Consider the following 13,613-nt stretch of genomic DNA (forward strand, 5'->3'; position numbering starts at 1 on the left):
TTGAAAATCAACTTGGCAAGAAAATCAAGAAACTTAGAAATGATAGAGGTGGTGAATATGAATCACCTTTTGGTGAGTTTTGTAAAGAACATGGAATAATTCATCAAACCACCGCTCCTTACTCACCTCAGCAAAATGGAATTGCTGAAAGAAAAAATAGGACTTTAAAAGAAATGATGAATGCCATGTTAATCAGTTCTGGATTACCTCAGAACTTGTGGGGGGAAGCAATACTTTCTGCTAATTATATTTTAAATAAAGTACCCCGAAAGAAAGTGAATCAAACACCTTATGAAATGTGGCATGGTAGAATACCATCCTACAAATACTTAAAAGTGTGGGGGTGTTTGGCTAAAGTGGCTATTCCTAGTCCTAAAAAGACTAAGATAGGTCCTAAGACCATTGATTGCATTTTCATTGGTTATGCCAAGAATAGTAGTGCATATCGGTTTTTGATTCATAAATCAGAACATACCGAAATGCATGTAAATACTATTATTAAGTCTCAGAATGCGTCATTCTTTGAACATGTATTTCCAAAGAAGACTGGACAAGAGACTAGTACTAATAAAAGATCTTTTGATGCTATTACTAGTCAGGATCAAGAATATGATCAAGAACAAGAGTTAGATCAAAATGAGGAAGAGGAACTTAGGCGTAGTAAACGTGCTAGAACCTCAAAATCTTTTGGTCTAGATTTTCTAACATATTTGTTAGAAAATGAGCCTTTAACTTTTGAAGATGCTATGTCCTGTCCTGTCCTGAAGCTCCTTTATGGAAAGAAGCTGTCAACAGTGAAGTTGAATCCATCTTGCAAAATTACACTTGGGAATTAGTGGACTTGCCACCAGGTTGTAAACCTCTTGGGTACAAGTGGATTTTCAAAAGAACATTGAAAGCGGATGGATCAATAGACAAATACAAGGCAAGACTTGTAGTCAAAGGTTTTAAACAAAAAGAAGGTCTAGATTACTTTGACACATACTCACCGGTTACTGGAATAGCATCCATTAGAATGCTAATTGCCATTGCATCTCTATACAATCTAGAAATTCATCAAATGGATATTAAAACCGCTTTCTTAAATGGTGAGTTAAATGCAAAGATTTACATGGAACAACTAGAAGGGTTTTCTGTTCCAGGGAAAGAAAAGAAAGTGTGTAAATTGGTTAAATCATTATATGGTTTAAAATAAGCGCCAAAGCAATAGCATGAGAAATTTGACATGGCAATGATGTTAAATGGATTTAAAATTAATGAGTGTGACAAATGTATTTATATTAAAAACATAGACAAAGGTTATGTCATTGTATGTCTTTATGTAGATGATATGCTCATCATAGGTAGTAATAATGATATGATTAAAACTACCAAGAAAATGTTGAATAAACATTTTGACAGGAAGGACATGGGCATTGCTGATGTAATTCTTGGTATGAAAATTACCAAAACATCAGAAGGTTATGCTTTGTCACAATTTCATTACATTGAGAAAATACTTGACAAATTCAGCAAAGATGATGACCATCTTGCTAGAACACCTGTAGATGTTAATTTGTATCTTTCTAAGAATGTACAGGAAAGTGTTTCTCAATTAGAGTATGCCCTAATTATTGGAAGCTTAATGTACTTGATGAACTGCACTCGCCCAGATATAGCTTATGCAGTAAGTAAATTAAGTAGATATACGAGTAATCTGGGAGTAGAACACTGGAAAACAATTATAAGGGTTCTAAGATATCTCCGATTTACTCGTAACATTGGGCTTCATTATCCTAGATATCCAGCAGTACTTGAAGGATACTGTGATGCAAATTGGATATCGAATACTAGATACTCGAAGTCCACCAGTGGGTATGTCTTCACTCTTGGTGGGGCGGCTGTATCTTGGAAATCTTCTAAACAGACTTGTATTGCTAGGTCTACTATGGAATCTGAATTCATAGCTTTAGACAAAGCAGGTGAAGAGGCAGAATGGCTTCGCTACTTCCTTAAAGATATTTCAATATGGCCAAAACTGGTGTCTGCTATATGCATACATTGTGATAGTCAATCAGCTATAGGTAGAGCATAGAGTCATATGTATAACGGTAAGTCACGACATATTCGTCGTCGACATAACACCGTGAGACAACTACTCTCTAATGAAATTATTTCCATAGAATATGTTAAGTCTAAAGACAACATAGCGGATCCACTAACTAAAGGGTTAACAAGAGAGTTAGTTGAGCATTCATCGAGGGGAATGAGACTTAAACCTATTAAATAAGAGTTACCACAACGGCAACCCAACCTAGTTGACTGAAGATCCCAAGATCTAGGTTCAAAGGGACAACCGAGTTGTGAATAACTCAGAAGGATCACTGGGGAGTTTATCTCCTACCCATTTCTTTGATGAAATAGTGATGTCTGCAGCGGTTTAGGTTAAGTAATACTTTTAATGATTCTTATATCTAGGTAAACCTAGTGGAGTATGGCAGGATACTTTTCATAAGAATCACCTATGTGAGTGTGAACTGGGCCGGTTCTATAAGATTTGTGAAGGGCTACAAGTCTTTAGAGCACTCATGAAAGACCAGGTTGTTCAGGGCCAAAATGAACACAATAGTGAGAACTAAACTGTGTCCGGGGATATACTGTGTGAGTTCTATTGTCTTGGTTTACACAAACGGCTGAACAGTTCAAGGCATCATGTTCACTGGTTAGCTAGTAAATCCGATAGTGTCTCACAAGGGAAGGTTCAAAGCCAAAAGTTACCTATTCTTTGCAGAATATTTCCAATTTCTGTACTCTCTGTATTTACATCATGTTGTTGCATTTTCTCTCTGTCAATTTCATTCATGTGGGGGATTGTTGGAAAATTTATAAAGAGGTAGTTGTGAATTGAAATAGACTTCATTTTGAATGAAAGGGTGTAACCTTTCATGATGTCTTTTTGTTTTAAAGGAAATGTCAAACCTCCATTTGAATGAAAGTGTGCAAACCTTTCATGGTGTCTCTTTATTTTAAAGGAAGGGTTATGTCCCTTCTTCATACCTTTTATATTCAAATTGAATAGGTGCCAACAAAGCCTATATAAAAGTAGCCCCATTCCAATTTTGATTGATTCCGAAAATTCATTTTTCCTTGCCTTCATTTTGCTCTCTTGCGTCCTTTATTCTTTATATTATTTTAGGAAAAATTTTAGAGAGTTATAGAACACAATGTTCTAGTTCGCCGGACAAATTGTTTGGAGTGCTACTACAATTTGTGAAGATCATTATATCCTGGGAGATAGACGCCACTCAACCATAAGCACCGTAGCGGGGCGAATCTGTCTTAAGGACAGAGTGTCACATACTCGACTTGGTCTTTTAACTTTAATTCGGATCGATAAATAAATCTAATATGTTATTTATTTATTTTGTTTAAATTTATAAAATAATTATTTTATTCACGCAAAAATTTGTTCCAACATGAGGTGCCACCTGAATTATGCAGGATATTAGTGATGAGGCTGCTTTAGCTGCTTAAATTGTATTGGCCTTTCTTAAAAAAAAAAAAAAACGAAGGTCATGGGCCCTGGGTCCCAAGCATTTTCCATTATCCAACTCTCACGGCTGGCTGTCTCTCAGTCACTCTCTCTTACACCTCTGCCCTCCTCCTTCCACGCCATCTCTCTCGTTTTGTCTCCATCGCCTTCGGCTACGGGAGCATCGTTGCCATCGCACATGAGCACCACCGTTGATCCACCGTTGGAGCATTACCCCAGGTATGTCCTCTCTATTTCGCCCTCTTTTTGTCTCTCTTCCCTTAATTTCAGCCTCTTGGGTTTTCGATAGTGTTGCTATTTGAAGAGAGAGAAAGAAACAGAGAGGACAGAGAGAGAGAGAGTGGTGCTGGCAGAAAGCATAAGACGAAATGACAATGGCTTCTTTGATCAACAGGTCTTTGACTTCTATCTGCAACTCCAAATCAGCTATTGGCATCGAAACTCGATTTCCGAGTCCGTTTCTCGTTGGGTTCACTTCTCCGATCCTCATCAATTCCGGGAAGGTCTCTTCTTCGATAGTCTGCAAAGCTGTGTCCGTGAAGCCCCAAACTGACATTGAAGGCCTCAACATTGCCGATGGCCGATGAAGTCTGAGCATGATAAATTTTTTGTTGGAGGATTCTTTAAATTGCAATTACTTGTAGATTTTGATCTTTCCTTTTGTTCAAGAGAAATGGAGAATGTTAGTATGGCACTGTTTACTAGGTTCATGAGGGCATAATGTATTTTTCTAGTAAATTCTTGTGGCAAATGATGAAATTTTTTGTCGTTTAAATATTTAAGAATCCACAAATGTCGCCAGTTAAAAAATTGTTTGTTTCATATTTTTTTCCATTTAAATGTTTTAGATATTTCTATCAAACACTTTGGTTTTGTATGGCTTACATGTAAGTTTTTAATTTTGAGATATGGTGGAATTTCTTTGTTGGCTATTGATTATTTTAAAATCTTTTGAGTAAAATTTGTCATTTTAAATTAATTTGTTGTTCATATAAAGGTTTCGTAAAAGGACTATGATCACCTTTGTTTCTTGAGTTACTAAACTTTTTTTGTTGATGAAATTGTAGCTCTTACATCAATTTTGATTTTTTTGGGCAGAATGGTTTGCTTTTGTTGGTAGAAAAGTAGGCCTTAACGTGCCAGGTTCACCATATTTAATTGATTTCCAGCCAACTGCTCCTGAGTCATCTAGAATGAGACTTATGAACGTGACTGCTAATTCGTGTGGTGATTACTTCACTTGGCTGTTCTTGTGGTGATTGCCCTGCGGCTCCTGTTTGCTCTGATTCAGCTCCTCCTTCCTCTGTAAAAAAAGGCTCCTGTTCAGTGAGAATTGAGTCTCTTAAGGTGAGAGAGAACTCAATATGGAATGGCTCCAATTTACAACCGGTCTATGGAATAATTGTTTGTATGGAATGTGGATGTATTAGGCCATTAATGTACTATTTAATTTACATTCTTAATCACTAAATGGTATCATGCAAGGCATAAATTTTAGATTTTAATACCATTTTCTGTATTGGTTTTACTATCAATGACTGCAGGCAAAATGTATTGACTTTGCTGTTGCGATTGTGTACATCATATTAGTTTCTGTGTTTCTCGGATGGGGTTTTTTTCATCGAAAAGTGGAGAGGAGCCCAGCTAATAGAACTAGACATGTATTGAACATTGCAAATAATCGTGAAAAATACTCTGCCAACCAGCAAAAAGATGAGAATCCTTCCAATTCAACCTAACAAGCTTTGGTCTCAATCATAATTCCTATAAATCAAAATTAAAGCAAACTATGTCTCTTGCTTCCCCCCCCCAAGAAAAAAAAAAAGCCAATATCAAGACTTCTTATCGTAATCCAGTATTGCATTCAGATTTTGCATTATTAATCTTGTTGGTCACTGCTCACACTCATAATGTCACCTCTAGGTGATAGTGTGAATATACATACATGCTTTTGGGGAGAAGTCAGTCAATTCCTTTTTGCTGAAATTCACAAGAGTTGTGAAGTGGGTACTTGTTATTTCTTAGAGTTTTGACTTTGAACTAGCAAGTTTTTCAAATTGATGATGTGTTAATTTAAATTCAGTAGAGCTATTGAAGAATTAATGGAAATTACGAAGTGGATTGCTTTTATTTTCTATTTTGGAATTTTGATTGTGAAAGGACTAGTTTTGAAATTGTTTTGTTGTTACTTAGAAGTTAGAATAGTGTTTTACTTTAGATTTGGGTGTTTTATTGAAAAATTAATGAAAATCAGAATAGGGGTTTGCTTTCATTTATTTTTTTATTTTTACTCAAGTTTTTTGTTATGTCATGTAGATCTTGCAATGAAATTGGGAAACATTACAAAGCACCATAGTGGAGGAGACATTGAGAATCCTGCCGACTGCTTTATTTTTGGTTTGACTTTTGGTAAGCTTTGAACCTTTAATCTCAATACTACATATTCTGTTGAGTGCTAGCCTGTTGGGTTTCAATCTTCATTACTATTTGGCATTAAATTTCCATAGTAATTTGTTGAATTATGGTGGTGGCGGGCTAGCGGTACTTAAGACAACAGGTTTTTGGATGTGGCAAATATAATCAGAGCCGACCACATAAACACAAGGATCATTGTTCTGGACTGACCAATAGTTGATTGTGGTATTAGGATTGATTATGGACATACCGGAGTATAAAGGGTAGTTTGTAACAATCTTGTCCCACATGGGAAGTTTTCATGGGTGATCTTTTGTTTAAATGATACTTAAGCATTTTGGATCATGTTAATCGATTGATTTTCCTACAGGTTACTTGGGCTAGTAGATTGTGGGTGCGACAAGACTCTTGTCCCACTTTGGAAATTTATATGGGCGATCTTGAAGATATATGGCAACACTAGTTTGTTACTAAATAATTTGAGCTTAAGCATTTTAGATTATATGGGTAAACTCACTTTCTTTAGGTTACTTGAACCAGCTGAGTTTTGAAAATCAATGTATACTCAAAACCTGTCTCCAATTTGTTAGCAATTAGCTTGTCCCAGAGCATTCCCTCTCAGGTTTTGACTGTTTTGGTATTTGTTGTGCAGTTAAGCAAAGATTGTATGCAATGTTTTGGGAAGTCGTTGTAAAAATTGGTAAGGATTAGGTGAATATTGTTTTACATTTATGCTAGACTAGAATTCATTGTTACTGCATATCCTTAAAAAATTATTTTACTTACAGTGCCTTAGGTGAAGCATATCAGAGAAAAGAAATTGGTACACGATCAAGCACTTGAGCTTGTCCAATTCATTTGCATATGGAAGTTGCAAAATCAAAATTTTCACAAGCTGCTCAGATATTTACACCAGCGTTACTCAAAGCAACATCTGATTCATGAAATTGTTGAAAAAATTTTGAGTTATGAGATTTCAAATTCTTTGAGTGTTCACACTGGCTTGTTAATTGTCCAGAAATTAAGAAGTTTGTTTGTGATTTTAAACTTGAATTTATTGTGGTAAAGAAAGATCTATCCTGTATGTGGGCAATGTCCCTTAGCTTTGTTCAGCAATTTTTAAGGATAACTAATCTTTAATATACTATTGTTCTGCCTCACACTTTCCTTGTGAGAGGCTAAAAGACAAAAAAAAAAAAAAAAAGGGAGTGTGAATATCATTTTACTACACAATATGGAACTCTTGTTGTGAACTGAATTGCCTAAATCATTTTTCTTGTCTTCTGCTTCTTTATGCAATTGACATGATAAGCTGATGACAAATCAATTATTGTACAATCTGTAGTGTAAATAAGGACCCACCATCCGGATTCTTCTGATGTACAGGTAAATCATCTTGGAACACCAAAGAGCTATGAAGCACGGGTACTCCAAAAATAGTGCCGTACGAGTACCGGGTACTTACCGGGTGCGGGTACGCGTACCGGTACGGCGGTACGCGTACCGGGTACGGCAAAAGAGGGTCCGGTACGTTTGGCTTATTCGGGTACGGCATGGGTACGGCATGGGTACGCCATGGGTACGGCGTGGGTACGCCATGGGTACGCCAAGGCCATTTTTTTTTTTTTTTTTTTTTCTGCCCTTGCAAATTAGCAATTATTATTATTTTTTTATTTTTTTTGGTGCCCTTGCAGATCAGTAATTTTGATGTTTCTCTGTTGTCCTGTTTGTCTGTATAAATTGTAGAAGCATATCAACAAATGATTTTAATGTTTTTAAAAAGCAATTTGAACAAAAAAAAATAACAAGGCCTATAAAGGGTAGTTCTGTGTATGACTATGCATTATGCTTTTGCTTTAGATCCTCCTAGAATTTCTTTATAAAATCTTTAATCATAACAAATTTTTAAAGTTTATGCACAAAACATTAAAAATTGATACTGTATTAGTTGATTAGTAGTTGTTGGGAATGATGCAATTTTATGTATTATGCAAATTGCAATTGACAACATGCACCAATTGAGAATTTTTTTCCTTTATTGTTGGTAATTAACTTTAAATCTTTCTTTGGTCTCCTGTTATTTCTTTGGTCTCACCCTATAAAAATAGCAAATTGATGAGCAAAAAGAAAGATTTTAAAAATAAATTATGATCACAAATTCACAGTGCATAACATATCAAAGTGAGAGATTTCACAAATATTATTTTTAACGCTTAATGGTTTTAAATTATAGGAAAATGAGTAGTTCTTTTTTTAGTTTTGATATTTAATTTTAATTTGTAGGTTGGATCCTTTAATCAAAATTATATTTAAAAAAAAATAAAAAAATATCGGCGTACCGTAGCCGTACCCGTATCGTACTTTTTTTGAGTTTTGCTGAATCGGCGTACCCGCACTCGTACCCGTACCGTACTCGTACCCGCACCCGTGCTTCCTTGCCAAAGAGCTATTTAGCTAAATCTGTTAATTTGTTGTTGTTACTTTCTCTGTTTTAAAATTTTGGAACTCTACTTGAATGTTTATTTTTAAGCCTAAAGTGAGCTTTTATATCCTGAATAATATGTTGTCAACTATGTGGGTGTTTGGGAAGTGTGTTTTTTTTGTAGGTTTTTTTAGTTGTAGGATATTATTGGAGAATTTTTTTTTTTTTGTGTTTGGGAAGATGGTTGGATTTTTTTGTGGTTGGATGTGATGTTTGTGAGAGAAAAAATGAAATGATTATGGGGTTTGATGTGATATTTTGTTTGGATTTGTTTTTTTCTTTAAGTTTTGTAACCAATTTGTCTTTTAATGGAAAAAAAAAAAAACCAAAAAACTCTATTCCCAAACAGCGCATGCTGGTTATTGATTGAGTTTTCCGCGCGTTGTCTATGCTTTGATATTGAATCCACTATGCAGTGAGGAGCTGTCACATATGCTTTATGCTGCAGTAGACATGGTATTAGTTCCTTCCATATATGAGCCATGTGGACTTGCTCAAATGATTGGAATGCGTTATGGAGCGGTATATACTATCTTGTAATCTCACTCCTCTTCTCTTGTCTGGGTAATGAGTGATGACTATTTGACTTCACTGCTCAGTTATCACTGCATTTTATTTATTTATTTATTTATTTTTTGTGTGTTTTTATTCTTGTACAATTTTGAAAAAATAATTTTGACCTTCATGGTTCAAAAAGTCATAGAAAAAGAAAATTTGACATTCTGGAGCTGCAAGTATATGATTGGTTTATCCTACCAAGTAATATCATAAGTTTCCAGTTATGCATCCATGTAATACCTATTTGTCTACTTTTTGCCAAAGCCATTATAGGTGCAGTGTTAATACTCCTGACATGGCATCTAAAAGGAAGGTTGGATTAAAGGATTCCATTTTCATCATATGGCCACTCATCAAAAATAAAAATTATATGGCAAAAGAATTGTTCATCTATAACAATCAAAAAGACTAGCTGCATCATTTGTTTATTTATTTTTTTGTTTAGAGAATATTCATATGTCCAACAGACTCAAGACCATTGGTTAACAGAAACACACTGAGACAAGGCATACTTCTGAATTCTGATTATTTCAGGTCCCAATAGTTAGGAAGACTGGTGGTCTTGCTGATACAGTGTTTGATATGGATTTTGAGTTACATGCTGAGATGGCTGATGGGCAACTTGTTTTTCTTGTTATGAAATTTTTAGTTACTACTGAAACTAAACAAAACTAATCCACATTACTTATGTTGGCTGCAACCATTTTATTTTGTCACACCTAGAACTTAGTAACAAAGAAATCATATTTGACCATGTTGTTTCTCATAGTTACAGTTCATTTTTCTTTTACGCCTTTCCCATGGCAACTTATTATGTGTGTATTAAATATTATTATATTATGTACTCCGAAAAAAAGTGTAGTTTGTGGAGTGGGCTTTGAAGATGATCAATCTGAGGATTTTGCTAAGATTTTGAATTGCTTGACTAAGGAATTGCCATTTTCATTCTTAGGTCTTCCTTTAGGGGCCAATCCTAGGAGGCAGAGCACATGGAACCCAGTAGTAGAGAAGGTGAAGAAAAATCTGTCTTCTTGGAAGAGGAAATTACTTTCTTATGCTGGGAGGTTGACTTTGATCAAATCAGTTCTCGCTAACTTGCCAACCTATTTTCTTTCTCTTTTTAGAATGCCTAAGGGTGTTGCTGAATCCTTAGTCAAATTGCAGTCATCTTTTCTATGGGGAGGGAATGTTAATAAAAGGAAAGGGCACTTGGTCAAATAGAAGGAGGTAACCAGAAGCAAAAGTCAAGGAGGTTTGGGTGTGAGAGATTTAGGTGAGGTGAATGAATGCTTGTTATTAAAGTGGTGATGGAGGTATGGCAATGAAGATACATCTCTGTGGAAAGCTGTTGTCTGCTCAAGGTATGGTAGGACTGGTGGAGGTTGGGCTCCAGCTATGAGTCTTTCAGGTGGGGTATGCACAGTACGGATGGATATTGTGCAGCTCCTTTCAGTTAACCAACACTTGGGTGAGTTCTATGGTGACCATTTTAGAATTAAAGTTGGAAATGGGGGGAGAATCATGTTCTGGCATGATGCATGGCTTAACAACAGAGGTTTGCAGGTTCAATTCCCCAGACTATACATTTTATCCACTGAGAAAGATGAGACCTTACAACAACTCAGTGCTAAGAAAAGTAATTCAGGGGTGTGGCAGCTTAGCTTTAGAAGACAATTATTAGTTTGGGAAGCAGAGGAGCTGCAGAGACTGATGGGTTTGCTGGTAACATCTCCAATGGTTAGTTTTGATTTTGTTGATTCTTGTTCTTGACTAGCTAACAGTTCAGGGCAGTTTTCAGTCTCTTTTGTGAGAAGATGGTGGGATGCAGCAAAAGGACCTGGTGAGGTTGTACCTAAAGGGGTATGGGTTTGTTTAGCTCCGCCAAAAGTGCAGTTTTTTTGCTGGTTGGCTTGGAGAGGCAAAGTTAAGTCTTCAACCTTCTTTCAAAGGATTGGGGTGTTAGATGCATCAGCAAATATCTTGTGTCTTTTGCCAAGCTGAGGTGTAATCCTTGGATCATGTGCTCTTATTTTGCCCACTGGTTTGGTAGTGTTGGTCTCAAATGGTAAGGTGGAGGGATCAGGTTTGGGCAATCCCTGGATCAGTCGAGGGCCTTCTGCATTGGTGGTCTGCTGGTAAGAGTAAGCACTGGGTTTCCAGATTATGGGAGATAGTTCCCTCAGTTGTGTTATGGTCTGTTTGGAGATTGCGAAATGAATGCCTTTTCAAAGGGGCACAACCTAATTGTGATGACTTTTGTGAAAAAATGAAGGTGCAGATTGCCTTGTGGGTAAAATGGAGCTTGGAGGTTGATTATACAGTTAATGATATTGTCTTTAATCTCAATCAGATTAGGATGTCTACTACAGGCTCTCTGTGATTCTGGTTTCTCTACTACTGATCTGTTTCACTGCTACTCTTCAACTCCTTTGTTTCTCTTTTGGTGTTGTTACTGATCTAGCTCTGGTTTCTTTGTATCTCTGCTAATGTGTTGCTACTGGTTTTTTAAGTTAGTAGCTGAGGTTTATTTGTTGTTTCAATGTGCTGCTGATGTGTCTTGTGGCTGCATCTTTTGGGCTGGTTTGTGCTGGTTCTTGCTGAATTTTGTAGGTTGGATTGATTTTCATTGGCTGCTTCTTCAGGTCTGGTGTTAGCCCTTGTGGTTGCTTTGCTGGCTTGTTGCTTAGCTGGCTGTTACTCTGTTTTTTTTCTTTGCCTTTGTTTTGTTTGTTGGTCTCTCACCAACTAGGACGTTGGAGCTTCTTCTAGCTCCAAGCTCTTCTTTATTGATGTTTTCTCTTCATACTTTGTATGTGTTTCATCAATAAAGTTTTCTTTTGTCGATCCAAAAAAAGAAAAATTCTGAAAAAAAATGCTGCCTAGTTAGTACACATTAATGCTTGTTTGGGAGAGGAAGATTGGGTATATACCTAACCTTTGGAAATTTTTTAAAAATTAAATTTGACATTTAATAACATTTGTGCATATCTGTGCCGTTGTATGTATCTATACGAGAATATTATTGTAGCAAGTTGTCTATGTACATGCTCTCAAGTACGTGTGTCTACTGGGGGCATGTGTTTTAGTGTTGAGTTCGCGAGGTCCAAGGAATACTAGACATGGCTAATATTCATATTTCTTAATGATTTTTTACTTATAAGGTAGGGGGATTTTCTTATGTAACATAGAGCATTAAGTATGAAACACTTCACTCAATTTTGGAGCAACCATGTTGCAAAGGTAATTTAACTAGGGAGTTCCTCGACAGCTGCCTATCGAACTAGGTATATAACATGCATATCCTATGCCCATACTCAGGTGAGTGTCCAAAATGGATATGCATTTAGGAGAGTCCATGCGACACAACAATTTGTACAGTAGGAAACTTTCACAAAAATGAATGGCGGACACTTGGAATTCTTGTCAATTTAAGGCAAGGTATGAGTGAATTTTTTTACTGTCATTTATCTTGTTGTTTGTGGTGTATATCTTAATAAATGAGACAGAACACCTAATATTGACACGAGTTCCCAAACTAAACCAAAACATACCAAAGTTGTCATTCTATACTATCAAAGTTGTATGCTTAGCTAAATTAAATAAATGCATACATTTTTTTTTTATCACCACTTTCCATGTCATTTTAGGTCTTTCACTTTCCTTAAAATTTTTATTTATGATGATCATATCATTCTTTCTTAACATTGCATCTATAAGTCTTTGTTGGGCCAATTTAGTGAAGACGTGTATGCTTGAACATAAACAATAGATTAGACCCTCGATTGCGTTTGGGAAAGATTTTAACCTATCTCGAGAGAGTAAGTACAACATAGTTTTCATACTTTGCATTTCCCATCTTGTGTTCATTAAAATTTCAAGAAATTCCATAATTTTGCTCCACTATCATTTACATCCTTGCCACTAAATTCAAACAGTTTGAGAGGTTTCTTTCTTCTCTAAATGGTCAAAGTCATTTCACATGGAATGGAAGTAAGCATGAGTATAGAATCACTGCGACCACTTTTCTTGTAATTCTCGTTTATTGTTTTGATACGTAGAACCAAATGAATGGAATGATGTCTCATGAAAGATTATGGAAATTGATAATAGCTGTAATAAGACAGTTGAAAAATACCTTAATGTGTACAATTCTATTAGAGTAAGAGGGTAATAACCTTAATCTTCATTGTCAATTGAAAGTAAATATACATACTCTAATGAGATTTCCAGTGAAAGGATGTTATGAGAGATTCAATGTTAGGAAGAAGAAGAAACATAAAAAGAAAAAAAGATTGTATTGAATAGGGAGAACTAGCACAGACCTAGTACAGTATACCATGCTGTATGCAGCGACCAAGTGAAGGTTGTGTTGATTTATTGAGGGAAAATAAAATAAGATTTTTTTTTTTTGGTAACCTAAGAGTTGAAACTGCGATATTCTTTATATTGTTATTTCAACTTTTTTTTGTTTGCCTCTTATTATTATTTTTATTATTTTTATTGGGGTAAATCAAAGAAAATGACTTGAAGATTGGATTTACTTGTGATAAAGAGTTAGTGTGATGAGAAAAAGGTTCGATTTTATCTTTTGAAAGATTAGAACAATCTCTACAAATAGTTAGTTTA

General features: G+C 35.7%; 1 long non-coding RNA gene across 16 annotated transcripts; it reads left to right on the forward strand.

Moving 5' to 3' along the window:
- Positions 1 to 3,544: 3,544 nt before the first annotated feature.
- Positions 3,545 to 11,972, forward strand: LOC114290322 (uncharacterized). 16 transcript variants are annotated; one of them, XR_014341677.1, is made up of 9 exons: positions 3,545 to 3,751; positions 3,927 to 4,214; positions 4,631 to 4,879; positions 5,849 to 5,941; positions 6,318 to 6,454; positions 6,600 to 6,647; positions 6,736 to 7,333; positions 8,846 to 8,951; positions 9,940 to 11,972. It is a non-coding gene; the product is annotated as an uncharacterized LOC114290322 (long non-coding RNA). The 16 variants fall into 16 exon arrangements; XR_014341679.1 differs by having other exon boundaries at positions 7,260 to 7,333; XR_014341681.1 differs by having other exon boundaries at positions 7,293 to 7,333.
- The last annotated feature ends 1,641 nt before the right edge of the window (positions 11,973 to 13,613 follow it).

The sequence above is a fragment of the Camellia sinensis genome, chromosome 10 (assembly GCF_055761805.1).
Source record: "Camellia sinensis isolate YWXY chromosome 10, ASM5576180v1, whole genome shotgun sequence".
NCBI classification, from domain to species: Eukaryota; Viridiplantae; Streptophyta; class Magnoliopsida; order Ericales; family Theaceae; genus Camellia; species Camellia sinensis.